Raw genomic sequence first — 25,751 nt, 5'->3', positions numbered from 1 at the left:
CTCGACGTGGTAGAGGTGTTAGGCCACTGAAAATATAAGTTCGTGTGTTTTGTGTGCTAAGTAACGGAAGTAGTCTATTTAGAGCCTGTCAGTGATCATAGGGGTCTAGCCTAAACACCGTTCGAGATCGATGTCGGAAAACAAGTCGGGATTCCTTTTTCACTCGACAGTAGACGGGAGAGCGAGTCTGACCCCTTCAAATTCCGTCGGCGGAAAATGAAGTGGAAATTCCGTGCGGAAGTTACGTTTATTGTATAGCAATCAGTCTGTCTCACCTCAACTTTGCTCGAGACTCAGGGGAAGGGAGTAGTTCAACACTCTCTTAAATACAAGCCTCCCTACTGAAGGCTCGTCAAATTAATAATTTGGAGCGCGTTTTAAGGAAAGCAATGGTGAATTAACGGTTACTGAGAATGCATGTTATACATGTTTTTTTACTATGTTAGAAGTTATCAAGGCCATCACTGATGACACAGATGAAAAATCAATCTACGACTAGCACACATCAGGAAGTTGTTTGGGCAGAGCCATGTAAGCAGCCACTGCAAATGTTAGATCATGTAGTCCTATTAAACTGCATAGTAGTCTGAAATAGGCAAACCTTTATATCATGACACCAGTTCTGATGATGATATTACACCTCACAAATATGGTGATAAAACTGAGTGCACAAGGCAACTTAAGAATGTTGCTGAAAAAGCAAAAATTCTTACACAAAAAGACTCGGAATCGACAGACTCCAACAAGGAAATTATTGATGTTTCTAACACCCACACTGAAAAATCCTCAATTACAAAACACAAATGAAGTTACAGTAACAAGTATATGGGACACCACGGACATCGTCTTTGACAAAAATGGTATAGCCCGCATATACTAACTAACTAAAGAACTGCACCTCCATGACCACATCAGAGCCAAGCTTTGGGTCTACGTTGGATACTATTAAAAGCCTGCATTTTGCAGAATAGGACAATAGTTACATAAGGTTACATTTCATTTGTGGGCTCATGGTACTTGTGCACAGAAAGATAATTTGACAGGGTACTGGGAATTGGTTATGTAAATAAGCATAGTAATTAAATTAAATCCATAATTTGAAATCCTAACAGAGTACGAAATACAGCAGGAGAATACAAAAGTACAAAATGCAGTGTGCATTTAGAGAATTACATATTTATTAGGTTGGTGCTTTGGTATTGTGCATGTTTATGCATATGTAGTCTAGGGTTCGAAGTTCAGTTCATTAAATTGTGTGCACTAGTAGTTCAAAGGTCAAGTCCAGTTCGTTGGCACATGTACACTTTTGTTTTGTGGTTTGATTTATGGGTTCACAGTCGGTTCATTCGTATTTTAGGTGTGTATTGCAAAACCTGAAGGCACTCCCTTGGATGAATGACTTTCTTTTTACTGGCTGCCGATGTCTCTGGGGTCTTGAAGGTAGTAGCTTCACTTTTATGGTTGGCATAAGTCAAGTCCGTACTGACAGAGCTTGTCGATAATTGCCTTTATATTGCTATGGATGTTGTGATGCTTAATGAGTGCTGTAAGTCATCGGACACTGAAACAGGTAATGATATGCACCACCTCTTTCACCACAGACACACATGTCTGTTGTTGACAGATTTCTCTCGTAGAAGTATGTGATGTATCCAGTCAGGAAGTAGGAAGTGATGGTGCATGCTTCGTCTACTTTTTGAATGAAGCTATAGGTTCTTCGTCCTTGCGGACCGTCTCGCCATAGGCCCTGCCATTTTTCTAGTGCCAGTTGTTTGATCTTGTATTTGAGGTCCGATTGTGGCCATGGAATTTGAATGCTGTCGCCTTCTTGCTTTGTTGCTGCATCTTTTGCAAGGGCGTCTGCTCTCTCGTTTCCCTTGCAGTCGTTATGACCCTTGGTCCATGAGAGAACGAACTTCCTGTTGTTGTTTCTAATGACGTTGTAAGTTTTACTACTATGTAATTGCAGTCAAACGTGTGTAACTTTAAGAACTATTTGGCGAATAATAAGTTCGTGTACCAAGAAACAACAAGATGGAAGGGCAAATAACCCTTTATTATTCCAATAAGATTTAACAAAACTCCGTCTTGGAGTGTACAATCAAAGCCAACACTTGGGCTTGAACTTAAGAGACTAAGAAATAAACTAAAACTAAGATTAACTAAAGAGATATAGCCGAAGCTATCAAGATTCTAATCGAGTTGGCCCCTTAGCTCTATTTGACTACGAAGCTTATCAAGAGCCTGAGTACGGCCGAGCATAATAACAACTTTGAGAACGCGCGCAAATCAGAAACTCAGATTCTCTCTAACTCAGCAAGTAGACTTCGCGGTTTAAATACCTCTCCTCCTCATTAAGCATTCAGAGTGATTCCAAAACTACGTTCTGGCCGGAAGTAGTGAGTTGAAGTTAAGAATTTGACATGAAAGGAACTTAAAATTTAACTGTTAATAAAATTAACATAATTCTTACATAGCTTCCGACCAGACTTTAAATACATCAAAAATAAGGTCTCAAAACAGCCTTGTTTAAGACTTTAAAGTTTGAAGAACTTCTTACATTAACTGCGCACTTCTAACTTTTGAATTAACTAAAACAATTTAAAGTTTTGTTTTTAGGGATAACTTTACAACAATTCTAAAGCTAGACTAAAGCTAGAAAAAATTTCATAGAATTTTACAAAAAATTCTTCTGTTCTGGACACACATCATCTTCTTTGAATGGAAACTTTATTCAGCTACTTTTAAGTCAAGTCTTTATCCTTCCATATCTGGAAAGGAAATATCATTAGTCGTGGATTTTACAAGGCTTTTCTATAAATCCTAAAATTACGCTTTTATTTTCTCATTGGGCCCTCATGCACTTTCATTCATTCATACTACAGTTTTATTTCCCCCATGCTCTCCAGAAAATGTACTGAAATGTACTTAGGGTCTTTTATGTTGTGTTACCGCGAATAAAACTACAGCTACACAACATCTAACTTTGTTAAACTAGACTCTCAAGACCTTACAAGATTCCCTACACGGAAACTCTTCCCTAATGTAGTAAGCGAAAGCTTATATTTACTTTTAAAATGGTTAACTGGAGAGCCTAACATTTAACATACATATATACTAAACATTCAATTCTTTCACAATTCAAATACACTGATGCCAAAATTTTTTATCTTTTGTACAATTTTTAACTTACGATATTTCAACGCAAAGATTAAACATTTCTACATGAACATGAACATTTAAATATTTACACATCACTTTTGAATGCACTTTATATGAACAGTCATAGTTGCTTAATTACAATTTGCCATTTTTCCATGAAATCTTAACTTTACGTTAACAGATTTTAGTATTCTAAGAGTCTTCCGACTAAACTTATTGACATTTTAATTCTCGCAACTTGCGAGTTCTTAACAAAAGTATTTAACGCTAGTAGCTTCTCGCCAAATTGCTAACATAAAAATCTATGATTACAAATATTTACAATCAAGTTCTCGCTATCTGCGATTTAACTTTTCTAAACATCTTTAACAACTTAGAACAAAAGGATATAAATTGAAATGTGTTTTTAAAGTAAAATAAGCAAGGAAATTTTCACTTATCTTTTCTGTATTCCTGCATTCTGATGTCGCAGAACTGTTCAAACGTCGAGTACTTCATCATCTCCAGCCTTCTTCTCGCCGTTTGACGCTGTTACGATTTTTCTTGTTCTTCTGACACCAGTTGTTGCGTTATTTTCTTACTTCACGTTCGTACGGGGTTCGTAGATTTGGAGTGAAAAACGACGACACTTTATGAAATATCGAAACTCATTTATTTGCCAGTACTGTCAGGACAGCTCCAAAACACGTTTTACAGTCGTTGAAAATCTACTACAAACACGCTGACACTATCAGCGACACAGCCTTCAGGTTATCAGGCTATCACGGTGGTGACAGCTTCCTGCAAAGCAGCCGACTCTGCTTTCCGGAGTACAGTTCCTGACTCTGTTTGGTCTTTCTCGGAACTCCACGATCGGAACTCTCGGTCTCCGCTGCAGTTCTCAGATGTATTTCTGTTTTGCATATCGCAGTCTGGAGATTCAGTTATTTCAGGCTTTTCATCCACAGGAAAATCTAAAACAATTCGTACACCACTCTGTAGATCATACGCAGCATGTGTATAGTTTACCTCGGTATCTTTAACAGATGGTACATGCTTATTTACCTCTATTTCCTGAAAACCAGTTCCGATGTTTGCTCCAGAGTCATGAATAGAATCCGATCCTTTACAAGCAGAAGTATCCGGGTTTAGAATCAAGTCCTTGTCTTCGAAACGTGCACTATGATACGCACACATAGTTTGCAAAGTGGGTGAATTTTCTTGCAGTACTGGAGCGCACTGCTTAAGCTGCACATAGGCTTCTCCCATCTCTGCATCACATGCACTTTCAGATGTTTCAACACTTGCTGCCTGCGACTTCGTAACTTCACTATCAGTTTCGACGAGCTTAACAATCGCATTTTCACGCTCTAATAATTTGTGCATTTCCAAATCAGATAATGGTAGTTCAGTGAGTTCATCAATCTTAACACTTTTACATTTTAAACAATATTTTATGTTCACTATATACAGAGCGTATTCTTAGGCCGCCGCCTTCAATATGAACAAACTTTATTCTTCTAACTATGCTAGCAACAGCGCCCTCTAGCCTTTTCCTTCAAATTACACAACACTCCCCACCTGAACTAGGTGGATAGTTCATCTTTCAATAATATATTCTAGAATATTCAATTAATATTTCGACAATCAATCCTAGAGAAATGGTTAAATATAACAAACATGCATACACATAAATTTTACAAAACAATTAATGATACCTATCAGCAAGGTCAGGAGAATCAAACCTAAAAATACAAAATACAAACATTAGTTAAGCTCCATATTATATAACAATTCTATAGGCCTTTTTAAGGTACCAGTAGGTGTTTTAATTATGCAAGATCTTATTTTACCATATCTGCCTGGCATTAATTCCAAAATTTTCCCTATTGTCCAGAGATTTCTGGGATGTTTATCGTCATGAATCAAGACCATATCGTTGATTTTAAACTGAGATGCGTTAGAGTGCGGAGGACAAATATTGGTAGATCTCAGACTAAAAAGATACTCTGATCTCCAACGCTTCCAAAAATGATTTAAAATATCTTGATGGTATTTATATCGTTTAATAATTGAATTTCTTGATCCCATCAAATTATTTGATGTTATTTTATTAGCAGGCAGAGATAGTAATCGTCTACCAACCAAAAAATGAGAGGGTGTTAGTGGAGAAGGTTCACTGGGATCGGTAAACACGTAGGTAATTGGTCTACAATTAATCATTGCCTCGATTTCAATGAGCACTGTTTCAAGTTCTTTCACAGTAAGGGATGATCGACCAATAATTTTTCGTAAGCTGGATTTTATGGTTTGTACCATACGCTCCCAAAACCCTCCCCACCATAGGCCCCTCTCAATAATAAATTTCCAATTTATGCCTCTAGCAGAAAATAATTCTTTCACAGATGAGTCACTCAAAGTTTTAAAAATATGTTTTAGTTCTTTGTCAGCTCTTTTAAAAGTCTTGGCATTATCGGAGTACACGGTGGTACACAGTCCTCGGCGAGCTAAAAATCTTCGGAAAGCTAGCAAAAACCTTTCAATGCTGAGATCAGTTACTATCTCTATATGTAAGGCACGAGTGACCGCACACGTTAACAACAGCGGGTAAACTTTACCTTGCCTGTCTTTCGTAAAAAATGGACCGGCGAAGTCCAACTCGGTCACAGCAAATGGAGGCGACTCTTGGATTCTGTCTGGAGGAATTGGAGCGATATCCTGTACCCCAGGACGAGCACTATATCGTCTGCATATCACGCATTTGCTGATGATAGTCTTAACACGCTGTCTTCCCTTAATGATCCAATATTTGTCTCTGATCTGAGTAAGTGTCGAATTAACTCCAGAATGGAATACCTTTTCATGCGAGTCCATGATGATCAACTCGGTAAACTTGCACTTAGAGGGTAATAGAATAGGATGTTTTAAATTCTCGTGACAGTCTGCAAATTGAATGCGACCCTTCAACCGAAGAATTCCCTCCTCATCAAGCCTTGGATTAAGGGAGTAGGTGGAAGAATCGAGAATTGATTTTTTATTTGATAACTTAATTATTTCCACTTGATACGATTCTCGTTGCGTAATTTTTACCCAATAATGTTCAGCTGCTTCAATCTCAAAAACACTTAAAGGTCCATTTTCTGTAGACCTTTTCCGAAGTCTCCCAATAAATCTTAATACATGGGCAGTAATTCGAAGTAATTTTCCTAAAGAACTGAATTTTTCTATATGCAAAATTGGGGATTCATTGTTAATTACAGGTACAGTCAAAATAATACTTTTTCTTAACTCTAACGATTCTGAATTTGGTTGTAATTTCTTTTGTTTCAGAAAGTTTTCAGTAAGAAAACGTAACCAGTGTGGCCCATGCCACCACAGATCATTCTTAACTAGTGACTGAGCACTAATTCCTCGAGTCAGTAAATCGGAAGGATTTTGTTTTCCTTCGCAGTGGTTCCACATTTTTTTTTTCATATACCCTGTATTTCTGTAACACGATTGGCGATAAATAGATTCCAATTATTTGGCGAACCTTTAATCCAAGTAATGGCGATTTCGGAATCACTCCAAAAATAAACATCCTCAATTAAATCACCAAACAATTTTTTTTAAATATTTATACATTCGAGCAGCCACGAGTGCTTCCATTATCTCTAAACGAGGAAGCGTGATTGCTCTTAAAGGTGCAACCCTGCATTTCGACATGATAAAGGAAGTTTTAATTACTAAATCACTCGTACGGTATCTGAAATATGCGATGGCCCCATATGCGTTAAGACTAGCGTTCGAAAACAGGTGAAGGCTTATATTCATTGGATTGTCATCAAAGAAATTTCGCTGTATCGATATTTCAGTTAAATCATTATGTTCTTCCCGCCAAATGTTAAATTTGTCCTTAATCTCTGCAGGAAGGACCTCATCCCGGTCAGAACCGGAACACCAGATTTCTTGCATTTTACTTTTCGCCCGAATAAAAGGGTGCAATAAATCCAAATGGATCGTATATTTGGGCGATACTTTGCAAAAGTTTTCTCTTTGTAGCAAAATCTTTTCCTGTAGAAAAGTCAACTAATTTTTTTAATTTAGCTTCATATTGTCCTCAATGGAATTCCAAATCATGCCTAAGAAATTCGATTCACTGGTTAATTTGTTATCTGATTCCTTAATACCATTTGAGACCCATAAATCGTTTAATGCTTTAGAATTAGTTCTTAATTTTCTGAAATTCATCCCAGCATCTTTAAATATGTTAACCGCATCTACAGATAACCGATATGCATCTTCAACCGTTCCTGCTTCAAAATATAGGTCATCGACATAGACAGAAGAATTTAACATTTGGAAACTGTCCTGCATTTTATCTTTATATTTTCGAATGTGATATTTTATAGTGGTGGCCAAAATGAAAGGAGATATAGTCAAACCGAAAGCTCTGCGACACATTTGCATAATCTTAAAGGAGTCATTATTTTCATTAAACCAAAGAAATTTTACAAATTGTCTATCACCTTCAGCAATTCCTATCATCAAAAAGGCTTTTTCAACGTCTCCACAAAACGCTACCTAAACTTACGAAAATTTAGCATAATGTCTAGTATATTTGGATTTAGATTAGGTCCCGATTCAAGGCAGTCATTTAACGAATTCGTGTCCTCTGTCCTTGAGCTAGCATCATACACAATTCTTACCTTAGTAGTTTCACTAGGTCGTATCACAGCTCGGTGCGGCATAAAATAACCCAGATTTGCATCATTATTCGGACATTCCTCCACAATTCCTTCTAATATCTGGTTCTCAATTATATTTTTATATTCCTGAAAAATCTCCGGAGTTATAGTTAGTTTATTGTGAAGGTTTGCGAATCGTTTCTTAGCTACCTTAAAATTGTTTCCTAGATTATTCGGACTGTATTTCCAGATTAAATTTGCCTCATATCTTCCGTTTTTAAACTGCAAATTTCTTTCAAACTGGTCTATTATTTCGCAGCCAATATCGGAATAATCACCAGAATCATTAATTCCCATATGTTTTAATTCCCAAAAACCTCTTAAATCTTTCAACACAACAGTGTTTGGCATTACCGCTAAATTTTCAGAACAATTTTTATTTGTTTTATTTTTCTCGATTCCTGCAGCAACCCAACCAAACACAGAACTGACTGCGTACAACCCTTCAGATATTTTAATTCTTTCTGAATAAACTAATTCCAGAATTCATCCCCGCCAATTAATATCTCAACATCTATGTTATTTTTTCTTGAGCAATCGGCGATCTGCAACCCCAGATGCTCCATGAAGTCTGCAATTTGTTTACTAGGCACACTGATGGGCGCCGAGGAAATAACATCCAAGATCAAACATTCAATTTTTATTTTATTATTTTGTTTCCAATTCTGAATTTCGATTTCAACGACCGCAAAAGAATGATTCATTGCCTTCCTCGCACCAAATGAATAAACGGAAAGTCTTTCATAACAGATTGGAGTAAGTTTTAAATAGTCGGCCAATTTTTTCGTTATAAAGGATCTGTGACTGCCTTGATCAAGAATTAATCTAGTTAATTTTGATTTATACTTAGAACAAGCATAAACTGTACAAGTTTGTAATAATATTTCCCTGGTATTACAGTCATTATTATTATCACCTTGATAAACAAAAGCAATCAATTTTAAGTTTTGAACTTTATTTCTTTCCTCAGAATTCAAAGTCAGAGATTCAGTTTCATTTTCGGAATAACCTTGTTCCGACTTTTTGTTTACAGGGGATTTATTAGTACAAATCGATTCATTGTGATACATACCGCCACATTTATTACATTTAGTTTTATTTCTACACTTTTTTTATGTCGGAAATTTTTTAAAACAAGAATAGCAGCGGTTTCCGGATCTTAGTTTCTTTAATTTATCAGAAACATTCACTTCGCATTTAAATGACTCGTGCAAATTATCACAAAAGATGCATTTTCGGTTAACTGCAGTATGAAATGCAGCCGTGGGTGTATTTTTTACATATTTTCTAGTTTCATATTTTGATTCATCGACTCGCGGAGGCACAGGATTTTTCCTTTCATTTAATACTAGATTTGAAACTTCCCTGCATTCTATTTCCGTTTTAATAAATTGTGTTAATTCTGAAACTTCAACTTTATGTTTCGATCCTCTTTGCCGATTAAATTCCAAAACTAAATCGTTCGGAATTAATTTTAATAATATTGTAATTAGTAAATGTCCATATGAGAAAGAAGTTACTTCTAAAGTTTCCAAATTACGAATCGAAACTTCTAATTCGTCATTCAATTTACGTAAAGCCTTTACGTTAGCAGAATTTTTAACGGCTTCTAAATTGAGAATTTTATTCATGAATGAATTTAATGATCAGGTCTTTTCGACCATATCTGTCCTTTAGTGATGGTACACAACTATGTTAATTACTTTCTGTTAAATCAAAGCCTGAAACAACATTCAAAGCTTGTCCCGTTAAGAATGTTTTTAAGTATGCAAATTTTTGTATTTTTGAAAGCGTTTCGTTTTTATCTATCGAATTTTCGAAACTATTCCAAAATTCATTTCATTGTTTAGGGTCTCCCCAAAATTTATCAATTATTAATTTTGGTAATTTCAGCGTACTATTCCCACTAGAACTGGAACTTACGTGCAAAATTTCATTACCACTAGACTGGTTTAAATCAGAACTTTGGGGATTCCTCGCTGGCGGTACTGCGGTAACCGCACCTAGAAACTGCTTAATTTGACTACAAGCAATTATACATTTGTCATTGTATTCTTCGCTTATACCATAATCTTCTTCAATTAAGTTAACATCAATTAACTCTTGTATTTCATCATCAAGCGTTCTCAAATTATTTTTCTTTTCGGTTAATAATTCAAACAATTCTCGTAATTCTTTAATCAAATTTTCCTCTCCGTCAACTTTTAATTTATCTTCAATCACTTTAATTAACCTAGTAACAGACGATCTTAGTGTGGAACGTTTACGTTTCAACCTATCTAACTTCTCATCCATTTTATTTAATTTAAATACACCCACGACAGGAATAATAAATATTTACTAATTTACTATAAATAATCACTAAATAATTAATTTAAGATTTCCCTACCTTTATTTGGAATTCCATTGTCCCTTGAATATGAAATATCCATTGTTAAATTCAAATCGAAACACTTAGATCGAACACCTAAAATCTTCACAAAGCCTTAATTTACCCCGATGCACCATTTAATAATTTGTGCATTTCCAAATCAGATAATGGTGGTTCAGTGAGCTCATTAATCTTAACACTTTTACATTTTAAACACTATTTTATGTTCGCTATATACAGAGCGTAATCTTAAGCCACCGCCTTCAACATGAACAAACTTTATTCTTCTAACTATGCGAGCAACAACGCCCTCTAGCCTTTTTCCTTCAAATTACAGCGGCCGAGCGGTAAAGTCGCTGAACACTGGTAGTTCGGTCCGAGGTTCGAATCCCACGAACGGGCTGGCTGCATGGGTGTTTTCGTGTTTTTCCCCATGTGTAACGTGCGTACGAGCCAGTTTCCCTTAGAAAGTCCTCCACGAAGGCATCCCTCCTCTTAGGCAGATAGCCCTAGTGTGCTTTGCCATAATTAAATACACCACACCACCACCTTCAAATTACACAACACACGTTCTTCAACTTCATGCACTTGAGAATCAAAATTGTCTTTTATTTCTTCATGTTTTCGTTCTTTTTCTTTAATCCCGTTAGATATTTCATCGTTCATTTCTGGATCTTTCTCAGGCAGTTCGTTAGCTACTTCTTTCATTTCTTCATCCTTGGATTCTCCAGATGCCACGACTGTCATTTTCACATCTCCTTTTATGGCTCCAGTTTCTTCTGCAAGCTCCACTTTCAGCGGTTGGAGTCCGGCTTTCATCTCTTTCAGTCCGGCTTTCATCTCTTTCAGTCCGGCTTTGATCTCAGCTGTCGTCTCTTTATATCCAGCTTTTATCTCAGCTGTCATCTCTTTATATCCAGCTTTTATCTCAGCATATCCAGCTTCCATCTTTTCTTGGAATTCAGCAAAGGCAGTCACGAGCTGTCTTACTAGATCTTTCATTGGTCTTGTCACTGGCATTCACCCTCAAATCCCACTTCTGACACCAATTGTTGCGTTATTTCTTCTGACACCAGTTGTTACAGCTCCTGACTCTTCGGTTCAGTCTTTCGCGGAGCTCAACACGATCTCTCGAAGATGCACTAACCGCGATACACTAACAGACTCCTTCAGTGGACTCGACGACTCACTCGGCACTCGCTGCTCGGCTGTCAACTCGATCGACTCCGCAGGGATTGACTCGCTAGACGAGGCACACACACTCTCGATGAGAGACACACTTACTGACTGCAGACCAGCACGGTTTATATAGCTTTCGGCTTGTGTTCGGGAACATTCTGGACTAAACCGGTAAGAATTCGTTCCAGAAGGTTCTCCAAACGTCCATGGTATATCGCGAATTTTGTCGCCAAATGTCGCCAAATGGGCTATTTCTCGCCAATTGTGGCAACCTTGTCCTCCTTGCTATTTTATGGCCACCCTAAAACTGCTTTGCGGGGAAGCCATCTCACTGCGCCTTTACATTTCGTAACACCGCTCTGTGCCGTTCAAGTCATTCCTTTTCCTCTTCCGTCCCTTGTCTAGGCATCTGGGACTCTTGCGGGAGGCCTGCGGGTTTTGGAAGGTCAATCTCCTTTTTAGCTCCGGTAGGACTATCCGTCCTTCAGGGCTTTTGAATCTTCGCTTGGACCTTCTAACTTCTTGGTCAGGCACAGCTGTCTCCACAGGTCTTTTTTCGCTTTTTGTTCTCCATCATGGACCTCCTTGGGCCTCCCTTGTAGTTGTTGCCACTGTAAACTGTGGTTTACGTCTCGTAGCTTCCACCCGTCGTTGAAATTTTTCCTTGACTGGAACCTTGTCAGCAGGCCTCACTCTCGTAGCCGTTGGTACTGGTGTTTTCGCAGAATCCTCGGTTCTGGCTCGTTTATCCGTCGGTGCTAACCTTCTCCGTTTTCGTGCGCCTGCAGCGTTACCGGGTTGGATCCGTCTGGTCGAAGATTGCTCGATCTGCTCCTTTTTTGTGTTGGGGAACACCAGCTGTGCTTTTCAACTGGCGGGCTTCTATCCTCCCTTCCAAGATCCTGTAATAAATCCTGCAATATTTTACAGTCAGTGCGGCTGTAATAAGGTTTTAACTGATCGATATTTGCAACCAGTTGTTGACCATTTTCGGCCTTTAAATAAAACGTAGCTTTCCTTATTGTTTCGACCATGTAAGGTCCTTCAAACCTGGGCTCAAACTTCGCAACTCTGTTTTCGGGTGCAGATGATAAACAATGTTTTAATTTTAAGACTTTCTGTCCTACTTTATACTCAAACTGCCTTCTATTTCTATCGTAGTATAATTTTTGTTTTTCCCTTGCTACATCCGACTTATGAATTGCTTCATCTATAATTCTCTGAAGTTCTTTTAACTTGAATTCTTCTTGTCTCTGCTGTACAAGGAACAGCTTATCCAAAGGCGTTATGATTTTTCTTCCTAAAAATAACTTCGCGGGGGTCTTCTGCGTAGTATCATGCTTTGCTGTTCTCAAGGCAAAACCTAACTCATTGACACAGCTGTCCCAGCGGTCATGAAAATTTTTCACCTAAACCCTGATAATTTTTACAATATTCTTATTTACGCGTTCCGCTATATTCGATTGCGGCCTATATGATACCATTTTTAGATGGCGTATGCCAAGTCCTGTGCACAAATTTTTAAATATACTGCTAACAAACTGTTTTCCGTTATCCGATATTACTTTTAGTGGGGCCCCGTATTTTAAAATATATTTATTTAAAAACGAATCTGTGGCTATTTGAGCTGAAGCTCGTTTAAGAGGGACTATTTCTACCCATTTTGAAAAACGGTCAACAATTGTTAATAAATATCTATTTTTATTTATTTTTGTCTCAGGGTAGGGTCCAAGCTAATCTATGCCAACTATTTCCTTTGAGAAAGTGGTCTTTATGTTTCTTAAATACCCGGCCGGGCTGTAATTAACATCGTTTATTAACTGGCACATATGACACGACTTAACATACGCCGTAACAACTCTTTGTAACTGCAGAAAATTAACCGCTTTGCGTACCCTCTTTAGTGTTTTTCGAATTCCGAAATGTCCAGCGGATGGTAGATCATGCAATTCCTCTAAGATACTTAAACGTAGACTCGCTGGGATCACTGGTTGGTATTCCTGATTATCATTTGTTACCTTTGTATAAAAAACCAGTATACCAGTTTGCAACGCGGTAGGTCGACATTCTGTCGCTCCGTCTTCCAAGTTCTTTTCAGCGGATTACTTCAGTCCACACTGCCAAAAGTAACATCAACGGAAAGTGCTATACGTAAGGAACACAACGATACCAAATTTTTGATGCTGTGATCATTACTTCCTGTTTAATTAATTTTTTCAAAAATTCGTAATAACTTCCATTCACCGCGGACTTTCATCAGAGCTTAAGAGCCCCTGGAGAAGCCCTCACTTTCTCGACGTATAAGTGTCTTACATCAATATACGCACGACATCCTGAGGAATAATTTGGTGCAAGTTGCAAGTGAATCGGTCAATTAGTTAATTAATTAAGAGAAAGCGTATTGTTTTCGAACGTTGCAAGCACACTGAAGCGAGTCATCGCATACCTCAGCGACCGTTGACGACGGTTAACACAAGGAAGCTCCCCTTCCCCACAGCAACAAAAGGAACTGAGAGTTTTTAAGTATCTTCATAACCCTGCTAATTACATCGTATCTTAATAGTACCAGAACGCAAGTGATTTTCATCTCCTGAACGACACAAGATTCCAAATTTCAAGTTAATCGGACAATTAGTTGAATTTTTACACTTTTTTGCCTAATTTTCGGACTTAGCGACCGTTAACCAAAGAAAGTTGCCTCCCCCGGCAATGCAAGGTACTTGAAGAATTTAATCAATTCAATTACTCAACTAATTAGCATCGTACCTTTACAGAGCCATGTCTAAAGTCGATCTCATCGCTTGCGCGACACAAGTTTAAAAAAAATCAAGAAAATCGGTCAGTTAGTTAAATTTCTACAGTTCAGTTTTTTTTTTTTTTTTTTTTTTTTTTTTTAAACTATCTCTAACGAATTTGTGAACTTCAACTAAGTGCATCATTAATTAGTACCTGGAGTTTTCTTCGTGCTTTAGTGCTGTGCTTGTGCTGTGCCAGTGTTTCAGCTTTGTGCGATCAACAACAGCGCTGATTGGATTCCAATACACAGTGTGTTTCTTCAGCTTGCTTGTGTGTTTCCAAACTGTATTACCATTATACTTACAAGCACAAAAAACAGGTGAAGTATTGTGGCCAAGGTATGCCATTATTTACATATATTTAATTACGCTGTCAGCTAGTTTTAATTATCTCAATTTTACTCATAATCTCGGAATTTCTTCTCAAATTGCTTTAATAGTGATTATGCTTACTTTCATTCAAATATTAAATCTATGTGTTTATATTACACCTAAGTACTTTTGACAATATAGTTCTTTTGCTGACAACTTTAACTGATTAATTAGGACACAAGTCATTTATTTAGTATTATTTAATAATTAGCTTTGCAACTTTTCAAATTAGCAAATTGAATTCCCATAAGCTGGTTCTTGCATAGTTGAAATTATGATCTGACTGGTCCTCGTGTAATTAGCGTTAAGTTTTGCAATTTACCGTTTTGTGTAGCCTACCTGCTTCTACATAAATAGTGTTTATTTTGATCGGATTACTGGTACAAACGCCATTTTCATGGATTATGCATACAAATGTAATGTCTAAACCTTTGCACTAATTGGCTAACTAATTGTACGATTATGTGTGTCCTCAATATCAAAGGCCAAGATTTCTGAACCCACTAGCAATTATATAGTAAACAATACTTCCTAATTGACTGTATTTTGGTTAATTTCACCATATCTGATTCTTATATATGAATTAATCCATTCCCTGTCCTTCATATTTGATTTAAACCGTATCCAGTTTATTATTGATTGTTCTTATCGTTATATGATTGATTTAATCTGTACACATGCAGTTAACTGATTACCTGCATTTAATTAATTGCCCGTAATTTATTGTTCTTCCCTGTATTCCTGTTTCACACCATTCAAACACCCGCAATTAATGAGCACACAACTTACCACACACATCTATCATCTGTAAATCTTTAGTGACTGTCAACTAGTGACTCTGTGACTTAGTGACTTCCAACTATATAGCAACTCCTCAGTGACTGCCATTCAGTTATTCAGCGTCTCTGTGACTTTGCGAAGTAGTGACTACCAACTATATAGCACCTCAACTGTGACACCTCAACAACTGCGCGTGCTATAGTGCGTGCGCAACTCTAGTGACTCGGCCTCTCAAGCAAGTTCCTAGTGTGCTTACCACATATAGGGACTCTAAGCTTGGTCCTCGCAGCGCACAGCGCAACGGGGCATCTTCACAAAATGCCAAATACAATATCAATCATCTGTAAATCTTTAATGACGTTCAACTAGTCACTAACACCTCATACTACGTCAGTAACTCAATTTGGACGCAATTCTAGACTCCACCTCTCTCTCTCACGAAGATAAAGTTTCTGCCCTGCACGAGGAGTGCCTCGAAATCGGTACATCTAAACAAAGCGGCAGGCACTTACTGCCAACCGATTTAAGGGAACCTTTACTGCGGTTCCTGCAAGCCCTCAAGACCTTAGCCCTAAGCGGCCCCAATCCAAAGACAACAAAAGATTGCGCGACTAACACAGACCACGTCCCTTCTCCACCAAGGATTACTACGGACTTTGAATCGGCCAGCACCAACCAAAACAGCAGGCACCCACCAGCCTGTCACCCAACCTATGCTCAGGCTCTGACTCACGCATTTCAACCCCCTCCTACGCTGCTCATCTACCCACAAGAACAAGCCATGAGCAATTCACTACGACAGAAACTCGCAGAAGAAATTTCCCCTTTCGCTGATTGGCATCAAGGTGCGCAAGATCCGGCATATACAGAACGGATGTATCGCTGTTGAGTGTGCCACCCAAGCAGACCTCTCCAAACTCTCCACCGCGCTTCATAGCGACCAAGGCAAACAGCTCGTCTCAACAAAGTCTCCTGTCACAAGATTCCCGCGCATAGCCATACACAATATCCCAACCTCCCTGCAGAAGGAAGAACTCGCGAACATCATCGAATTGGAATTCAGCCTCAACAAAACAGCGATCAAACTATTACACCGGCTTAAAGACAAGAATAATAATGTCAAGTGGATCGCCGAATGCCAACCACCTGCCTTCAGACAAATTATGCAAACTTGCCGCATCTACATCGGGTGGCATGCGCACAAGATCACAGAATGTTTCAGTACCAAACGTTGTTACAGATGCCAAGAGTTTGGCCACCTACAACAAGACTGCCACAACAAGGAATACTGCGCCTTCTGCTCCGGCGCACATAACGTCAAAGACTGCGCCGCGATCCATCCAACATGCATCAATTGCGCAGATTTCAATCATAAGAAAAAAGGCACAGTTCTTGTGGACACCCAGCGCACCACCCCACCTGTCCCACCTACCAGAAGTACATCGAGAGGATTCGACGCAGCAGCAGCTAGTACTAATCATACCACACCCCAACCAAGTCAGTCTTACCTGAATTCTGCACAAGCTTACAATCTCCCACTTCAGAGCTGCAGAGCCTGTCACAACCTACCGCCAACTCACTCCCCACCAGTTCTACGCAACTTAACAGTCCCAATTTCATACAGCCTCCTCAAGTGCATTCAAATAAATTTGCAACGAGCAAAGGCGGCAACCATACAAGCCACAGCACATGCCATCCAAAACGATACCGACATCCTTCTCATTCAGGAGCCTTACTGCAAGAACGGCCAAATAGCTTCGTTCCCGCTTTCCCGGAGAACAATCCAAGTGAACGAAAACCCCCAAGCCCCACGAGCAGCCATCATAATATGCAACCCGATTTGGACTCTCGTAATAGTAACAACGGAAAGAGACTGTGTCGCTCTCCTCCTCGAAACTTCAGACATTACTTTCCTCCTCAGCTCCATCTACTCCTCCCCCCGCAGACACCATCATAAAAGCAACTGCCGCAATGGACAGAATTCGTCTCAAATGCCCTTCCGCTCCCACCATCTTCAGCGGCGACTTTAATGCCCATCACACAATCTGGGGCTATGCCGACATCAATAGGAAAGGTCAAGAATTAGAAGACTACAAAGCAGCCAACAATCTCCACCTTCACAATTCCATAGATGCCCCCCTGCGTTTGACAACACCTACAACAAAGGATGGCCAGACCTGACCCTTACCAGCAACAACGCCAGCCACTTATCGCAAAACTGGGAGGTGTCAGACGATTGTAGCCTATCGGATCACAAATACATCCACTTCAGTATCAGCACGAGCACCACCATCCCAATACTTAAACGCTACAGACTACCGAAAGCAAAAATCAAGACACTGAAAAGGCAACTTCATGACCTACTAACCAGAGAACTTCCATCACTGCAAAGCTGCCACAAAGCCCCAGATCTCTCACACACACACAGAGATCGTATTTTATTCTCGAGTGTCAAGATGTAGAAACATCTTTTTACTCGACATCTGATAAGGATCGGGTAGGAGGAGAAAGAGTAGAGTGGATGGAAGTGTGGGAGGTGGAAAAAAGAGAGTGAGGTCCGCACTAGCAGCGGCGAAAAAAGGGGGGTGGTAAGTCCAGTGTCGTTATAAGATGTAGCCGCGGGTGGTAAACCGCAAAGTCAGTTTAGCGTGAATGAGTCAATAAGGTTGTAATTCTTATGTGGGTAGGATGTCACATAGGTACCGATGTTTTTCTCTGCGATGCGGGGATTGTCTGAGAGTGCTAATAAGGCTATTACTGTGGGTTTGTACTGAATAAAAGAAGTTGACCGCTAATCGTTTAATATACTCTTGAATAAGTTCGATTCGAAGGTCTCTGTGAATATAGATGTTGGGAATATACCAAGGAGCATTGATAATTTCTCGTAGAATTTTATTTTGTAGAATTTGTAATTGTTTAATATTGGTTTTAGCTGCATGTCCCCAGATCGGTGCTGCATAAAGGAGGGCTGGGCGAAGTATGGAGCTATATAGAATTAATTTGTTTGTAGTAGATAAGTTGCTTTTTCTACCAAGAAGAGGTCGCATAGTAGCTGTGGTGATTTTAAATTTTTGTACTAAGGACCGGAAGTGGGTTCTGAACGTAAGTTTCTGGTCAAGGGTGACTCCAAGGTATTTGGTTTCATTAATCCAGTCTATTTCTTCGTCAAATATTTCAGGGGGTGGAGGATAGTATTTCATGTTTCCTTTACGGAAAATTATTGCCTTAGTTTTATCAGTGTTAATTTTAATCCTCCAAAGGTTGAGCCATTTTTCCAGTTTTATGAGATAGTTTTGGAGTTGGTTTCTTGCGGCGATAAATGTGCAGGCTTTAGTAAGTATGGCGGTGTCATCGGCAAAGAGTGCAAGATGAACAGAAGGGTCTTTAGGGATGTCTTGTGTATAAATATTAAAAAGGTACTGCGAATGTGCCGACCCCTGTGGGACACCAGCATTGATTACTCTGGTGGTAGAGTAAGCAGTACCGATTTTGATTCTGAATGTTCTGTTGCTGAGAAAAGAGGCTATTAAGCGAATAAAATGTTCTGGAAATTTGAGAGTGATTACTTTGTAAATAAGGCCTCGATGCCATACCCTGTCAAAAGCTTTCGCGATATCGAGGAATATAGCACCGGTCGGAAGCTTGCAGTTGCAGCCTTCAGTGATAATGTTGATAACTCTAAGAAGTTTGTGGCAAGTGCTATGATGATTACGAAAACCGAATTGTTCTTCTGGGAGAAAATTCATGGAAGGGTGAATTTTTTGGATGTGGAAAAGTAGGATTTTCTCAGTAACTTTAGGCAGATGGCTAAGTAAACTGATAGGGCGATAGTTCTGTGAGAAGGTTGGATTTTGTTGCGGTTTAGCAAAAACAATTATTATAGCTTGCTTCCATGAGTTAGGAAAATGAGCGAATTTGATAATGTTGTTGATTATCTTAGTTAGGCAGGTAAGATCGTTGATCGGAAGATGCTTCAGTGCTTTGGTAGAGATGTCATCGTGCCCTGGGGTTTTCTTCGTTTGTAAGGCGCTGATGGTGTTGGCAACGATTGTTGGGGTAGTCAGGAAAGTGAAGCTGTACGGAGCAGGGGTATTAAGGAAGTTTTTGACCACCTGGTTGACCCGTTCAATGTGGTTATTGTCGTACGGAGTGGGATTAAGAGTGAATGTATCTTCCATATAGTCCGCAAAAGATTTAGTTTTATCTTCTTCTGTATATGAAATTCCACTAGGTCCATGAATAGGTGGGATGGGTTTATAAGGTTTCTTGAATTTGCGGGAAATGTCAAATAGGGAATTGTCCTCTATAGCTAGGTTATTTAGGAAATTGGTCCATTTTTGGTTTTTGAAGTTCTTGATTCTTCTGTTGATTTCTTTTTGCGTAGAGTTTAGTTGTTTGAGTTGTGGATTCCTGGTGGTTTGCCATCTTTTACGGATCCGGTTTTTCTTTTTAATACTATTTCTTATATCGGCAGGCCGGGGGAGGAAAGGCTTGTACACAATAAAAGTATTGGTGGCTTCCTTTAAAGCAGAATTGATGCAGTTGGTAAATTTTGAGACTTCGTGTTCTAAATCTTCTTTGTTGTGGATGCATGGGTTACCTTGTATGGAGTTATTCAGAATTTCAGAGTATTTGCTCCAATTTGTAACTCCTACACTTCTGTCAAGTGATCGCAGATCTCGAACAGTACACAAACCATCTAACGCAGGAGCTACAAAAATGCTGTGACAGTATTCTCCCCATCCACACAGCCAAGAAAATTCAAGGTCTTTCATGGTGGTAGAAGGACCTTCGCCAGCAACGCCAAAAATGCCGGCACTAAGACGCCGCCTTACCAAAGCAGACACCCCAGAAGAACGCGCTTGCTGCCTAACACAGTTCAGAAAAGAGAGAGCTACATACAAACGAAGCATACTGACTGAAAAAACTACCACATGGAAGAAATTCTGCAGCGACAACTCTGATCCCTTCGGAATTCTCCACAAAATCTAAACAAGCAAAGTTTTTCGACCCCACCAAATCTACTTCCAGCAACAAACAGCCAACTCGAACACCAGCCTTACCTCAAACACTGCTGCAATTATCTTGAGCAATTATCTGAAATCACACAAATCTATCGTACCCTGCCCAAGAAGAAAGCCCCAGGCCCTGACGGCCTAAAATCTATCGCACCCTCCCCAAGAAGAAAGCCCCAGGCCCTGACGGCCTAGACTATAGCATCCTCAAGGTCGCCTACAAATCACATCCCATCTTCTTTCTACACTTCTTCAACACCCTCCTGAAACATGAGCTCTTCCCAAGCGCCTTGAAAATTGGTCATGTAATCTTCTTCACTAAAAAGAACAAAGATCCCCAAAGTCCAAGCTCTCTCCGACCGATATGCCTGCTGCCGGCTCGCGTCTTTTTACTTCCTCCCTAGGAAACGCAACCCGCGACTAAATTTGGCGATTTATCAGGTCTTGGCGAAATTGTGACCAAGCGCATGCGCAAAAGGAAATAACGCTGTCGGTTTATGTTTCAAATTTGTGTTGGCTGCGAGTATGTCAAACGAAGTGGAAAATGATTTTTATAAAATTTTATTTGATGGATATTGCTACGAAGAAGTGTCTTCTAAGTTCGGAGGAAAAGACGATTTCGACTTTGAGATCAGATGTGATCTCAATAGTGAAAATAGATGGAAGAATTGGAAAATACATTTTGAAGCTGTTTCCCACGTGCATTGGATTGTATCTTCCAAAGCAAAACAATGCAAATCGGAAAGAGCAAAGTTTATTTTTAAGAAAGATTATGAGTATCGACAGGCAAGACTAAAGAAGAAAGAGGCTAGTTTCAGAAATAAAGAATGTTTAGCTGCTTTGCATGTCAGAATTTAAAAAAATAATAAGATGTCGTGATGAGTATGCAAAAAAGAATCTGTGCATTTTGATTAAAGTTTCATTTCGGCATACACATCCATGTGATGTTGCTGAAGCGTGGAATTGCTTACGCCAATTGATTCGGTGAAAGAAGTGTTCATCAACTACTTTCGTGCCGGTAAAATAACAATTAAGAATATAATATTTTTATTCTGCTATACATCCATAGAGTTCACTGTAAGTAAATACCGTCAAAATGGTGACGCTAAAGGCAGTCTCATAAACATGTATCTGAACATAGAATTGGTCTACCTAATGGGCAATATGTTTTATTACTTTTCGTGATATTCAGTACCTCATATTTTGTATAATGAATTTTACTTAAGATATCGGCATTATTTTAATTGCCTAGTTAAGAAGTTTTGAAGGCATTTTTTGCAACAGGTGAAAGCACATTAGATTACAATTGTTAAGCATATTAATTCATCCATTACATTATGGACTAATGAATAAATTTATAGTTTTTATATGTATATTGAAATGACAACTTCAGAATGTAAAATTATTCACACATGATAGAAGGAAAATCATTTAATTAATCATTTAATAATAAGTTAATTGAATGTTTAAACAATTACTAACACATAGTAACTTTTCATTTAGTTAAATTCTAAACAGAATCACAGGCTTTTCCGATAGTAACATCAAAAACGTCTACGAAATCATTGACCAAGAGTGCACTTAGTTATGTTTGTCATTAGTGTTTAAACCTTGGACACATTATAGGTGACGATATGAATTTGCCCAGGTCTATCTCATTTTGAAACAATGACCAGGAGATAGATCCAAAGATCATCTACCCCTCTTCCGTTCCCATTAAGTCTTGAACACTTATTGTTCCATGCTATATACCAGGACTTAATTTCTAAAATTAGAAGTGCTGGAGCCCTATGGAAGACTGAGGAAGGAAAGAAAAAATAAATAAATAATTAAAATAGCTAATAATTAAATAATAAATTTAAATTAATATTAATTAATTTGATTAAATTAACTAATTTAATTAATTAAATTAAGAAAAATGTAGAGATAAAGAGAAATTTAATAAATTATTAAATTAATTTTGAATAGTTAAATAGAAAAAAAAAAGTATCGGACCTCGTCTTATTTGAGGCATCGTCCGGAATTACAATTCCACTTACATGCTAAGAAGCAGCTCAGCCAATCTCCGTCTGAGTTTAAGCCCTGATTATACATAAAATGTACTATTCCAAGGGATGACAAGTATCAGTCTTTTTTCGCAGCACACCAAGGAAAAAAAGATAAAACGATTAAAGCTCCACGAAGGAGAATAGTGAGAATTCTAGAAACAGTATGAGGGTATGGAAAGAAATTTAACTGAAAAGTGTAGCTTTGAAGATAAAGAGAGAAGACTTCAAGACTACCTGATCGCGATGCCCTGTCGATATAATTCTAGCCGTCAAGCAGAAATTTTCCCTGATTACTTTTCCTGAATACAACATGAGAATAAATATAAGACTTCTCGGTAGAAATGGCAGCAGTTTTCCCCCCGTTTGGTTACATCATTCATAAAGTCTACAGCTCTGCAGAAGGAAGTCACTAGCATGGAACGTGCACGACCAGGGTGTCACTTTTAATTCTTTCAGGAATACAAAATTTACCCGCTCTCATAAATTCATTGCATATCCTGGAGAATAAACCTTTGACATATAATTGAGGCCTTTTCTTTCCTCAAAAGTCTCAACCTCTGTTCAAAGCTTGAGGGCGATGTAAAGACAGGCTTGCATTCAGAAGTTAGAATCGGATTAAGACATGTTTACTATTAAAACCAAATTTCTGTTTATAATTTATCTCGAAAACTCAGAAGTACAGGAGCCGGGCTCCGGTGCAATTTAAGCTCTGCTGTATACACAAATGCCACCAACCTGCACCCCTTTAATTCTCATTATAAACTTTTCAAAATAAATACAGATTTATCATATGAATACAGTGCATCAGAACAAAAATATATGTGGTACTGATTTTTTTTTTTTTTTTTTTTTTTTTTTTTTTTTGTTTTGTTCATTCTTCAAAAATCTCTTATGTGACCTCAATAATTTGATCGAAAAAATCAAATTATATCTGAACAATGACAAGTTATGTATTTTTAGTAGAAAGCCCACTCAATCCTTAAATATTAAAAATAAATGTTTAGGATTAATAACTATTTTTAATATTTGGAAATTTATTATTTCCAAATTATATGACTATAATAACTAAATCCTTTATGCCACTTCTCTTTTACAAAGGTCTTAAATTTACTCTCAGAAAGAACTAAGGGTTATAAAAAAAAGCATTGATTTTCATTTTTCTAGAATGAAAAAGTGAAATTATTATTTAATATTTTTATTTAATATAACGACTGCAAAAATGTACGCCTTAATTTTAAGAAATTATACTGATCTAATACAGTTTTTCAAAATGCTTTGATCATGTATGAAAACAAATTTTTGTTTATTGAATATATTAATTTTAATATTATACGCTAACCATAACACAATATAAACCTGAATTGCCAGTGCTGTGAACAAACAGGATTAGAAATAAAATCATAGAGACAGTACACACTCAAGCAATGGTTAAGATACTACTAAATGATACTCGTTCTTCTTTCTGCGTAAAAAAATTGCATCTCTTACTATCAGATCTTTGACAACTCAGGATACCAAACATAATCATTACTCAAACACCTATAATTATAATGCACTTGCTGGCCTTTTAAAAACTAATTAATAATATATATATTATTAATTTGACTATATATTTGTAGAGACATTAGGATTTTTTTCCGATGCCACAGAGATGAAAAACTAGCAAGCCTTCGCCTGGAATCGAACCACGGACCTCTGGAATACCGGCCCAGTGTGTAGAACCACTGCACCACTAAGGCACGCTAGGAAAGTGGGAGAAATACCGTATATACTCCCCTTTTTAAAGGGCGACTGGCGTTTTCAGGGAACCCAATTGCCAAATTCTGGGTGTGGAGAATCATTATCCACAACCCTTTTTAGTTTGGGTGCCACTGTAGAGACATTAGGATTCTTTTTTCGATGCCAAAGAGATGAAAGACTAGCAAGCCTTCGCCGGGAATCGAACCACGGACCTCTGGAATACCGGCCCAGCGTGCAGAACCACTACACCACGAAGGCACGCTAGGAAAGTGGGAGAAATACCTTATATATTTATTACATCATTTTATATTTTAGTAATTTTAATTTGTTTAAATATAATTTGAAAGTTTTTTTTTTTTTTTTTTTTTTTTTTCAAATCCGAGAACTTTTTTCCATTTAAACTAATGGTAAACAGTTCTTTGATTTATCCCATTCTGTTTATAAAAATGTTCATTGAAAGATTGCTTTCATTACGTATTAAAAAATCTGATTTTAATTAAAATTTGAAAATTCTTCTGTAATTATATCAGCTTGACACTATTAATTAAAATATATGCCATAATTTTCAAACTTTAAATTTCAAGAAGATAGTTATTTCTTGTAAGTGCGTAGTACATATTAATGGCACATAACCTAAAATAGCAACAATATGCCAAACGTATGGTGTATATAATCCTCTCTATATAATAAGAGGGAAAAAAAATATTAAAAACAAGTCTTAAAATATTTTCATGCTTTTAAAATGAGATATATTTCTTGCAAGAGAGGTGGCACATAAAATTGTCATTTTGCCCATGTTATTAATATTGAAACGCTACAATTGTCAAATTACTTAGCTGACACATTAGAAATAATTTTTCTCTTGCAGTAAATGCTTCTATATTGTAAATCTTATGTCGATTAAGAATTCTCTTAACCTGTTCAATGTCCATATGATTGCCGTTAACTCCAATTTGCGGGCATGATAAATGCTTGTATATATTTTTTAACAATGTTCATAAAAATTAAAATTTGTAAGAAATAATTTCCAACGTTTAGGATTGTGCACTGTTGTAGTTTAAATGAGAAATAAATTAGGATTTGATAAAATAACATTTATTAACAGACTTCAGAAACAAGCATGAGACATAACTAGATATAAAATGGTTAAAAAAATTCCGCATATAATTGTTCCAATCAGCAACTGTATTGCATATTACAAAACTCAACTGAGGTCAGTCCAATGGTACATAAATTTTACAGCTCTAAGGAAATTCAGATGAGATCCTTCAAACCAAGTGCGAGATCTGACACTTTTTTCTGGGCAAGATTGAAACGTTATTTTGGTGTATCATAATTGGTAAAACACATCATTTCAGAATTATTTTTACAAAATTTTCAGCTATGAGTAATCCCTTTATTCTGTAGTAATTTCACTGCTTCCTCCTCATTTTTTTTATAAATCCCAGGTAACTTTGCTATTGAACAAGAATTTCTATCCATAGAATTAAAGACAAAGCGTTAGCACAAAAAATTACACAAGTTACATTGAAATAAATGCTCAATAAAGCAAACAAATAAATATTGAGCTTTTCTTTTTTGTG

This window comes from Stegodyphus dumicola, chromosome X1, assembly GCF_044657685.1.
Source record: "Stegodyphus dumicola isolate Sdum_Otavi_A_Nest chromosome X1, ASM4465768v1".
Classification (NCBI taxonomy): Eukaryota; Metazoa; Arthropoda; class Arachnida; order Araneae; family Eresidae; genus Stegodyphus; species Stegodyphus dumicola.
Note: the sequence above shows the minus strand (reverse complement) of the source record.